At 51.7% G+C, this 1,243-nt stretch overlaps 1 pseudogene; it reads left to right on the forward strand.

Annotated features, from left to right (window-relative positions):
* Nucleotides 1-356: 356 nt before the first annotated feature.
* On the forward strand, nt 357-475 carry LOC119104930 (uncharacterized; annotated as a pseudogene).
* The last annotated feature ends 768 nt before the right edge of the window (nt 476-1,243 follow it).

Below are 1,243 nucleotides of genomic sequence, written 5' to 3' on the forward strand. Positions count from 1 at the left end.
CAATACGAACACATCGCAATCACATGTTCTTATCAACGAGTAACGCTCTCGATTTATCCATTTGGCATTTACGCAGGTAGCCACCCTTAGCGGATGGCTACCCCCGGCACCTAAGCCACCCTTAGCGGATGGCTACCTCTTCTCGGGCAGCGATTTTTTCTTTTGCTTCCCACCCGTCTACACCAGGCGGAGGGCCAGGCCATCGCTGCTGTCACCTCCGCCGTCACAGCTGGACGCCCGAAGCGTCCAAGCGCTTGTCCGCCTGGTATAGGAAGTTCGCAGTCGCATGCCAGCAGCGCACGCCGGTCGCCATGCGCTGATCGCGGGCGCATTTGCCACTGGCTACCCGTTCGCTCAACAACGGCCATATCATGGTGAAAACAACAGTTTCCGTCCGATCACTGAAGTCAAGCAGCATCGGGCCCTGTTAGTGCTCGGGTGGCCGACCGCCTGGGAACACCGGGTAACGTTGTCACTTTTTCGGCCCTATACCATCGGCGTCCACCAACGAGAGGCACGTCTGACCAGCACGCACCAGCAACGCGCTATGCTGGCGTGATGTTTCAGTTGCGTCATCGCCAAACGCGCACCGGCACGTTTTCCTGTTTTCTTATCATCGTTTCACTGCGCCCTTGACAATAACTACGCATGCGGAGCGCTAGTGTTATTTGCATTCGCACGCACTACGCGTGCCCCCGGCACCGCAAACTGCCAGCTATGCCGGATGCCGTTATGGCATTAGAAGGAATGTTCCATATTGGAAAATATTGAGATAAGCATCATATATGATAGGCAAAGCTTACCTTTAGCAATTGGTAAGCTTTCAAGTATTGGTATTGGTGGTATTCAAGCATTGGTATGTTGATATTTTTCATGTATTGGTAAGCCTGTTAAAAAACGACCCCAAAAGCAAAATATCAGCGTGGAAAATGCGCCCCATTACGTCATCGCTTGATGGCGTCATGGAGTGGTTTTGTTTTGGCAGCATCTGGCAGCCAGGCCTAAAGAATACTTCGAAACCCACGAAAGCTGACGACAACCGGCCATTCCCGTCGCGGGTGCTGTGTTAGGTGGCGGATTAGTGAATTGCTTGTTTGTGGATTCTTTTGTTTTGGCACTGGTCATAACAGAAGCTTTGGTGGGCTGATTGACATACGCAACGTAGCGATCGACAGCATTTAGGGTAGATTACTAATATCAAAGCACGATATGCTGTGAAGACTGTCGTGTAGCGCCATGAACC

This window comes from Pollicipes pollicipes, unplaced genomic scaffold (genome assembly GCF_011947565.3).
Source record: "Pollicipes pollicipes isolate AB1234 unplaced genomic scaffold, Ppol_2.1 Scaffold_6052;HRSCAF=7182_pilon_pilon_pilon, whole genome shotgun sequence".
Lineage (NCBI taxonomy): Eukaryota > Metazoa > Arthropoda > Thecostraca > Pollicipedomorpha > Pollicipedidae > Pollicipes > Pollicipes pollicipes.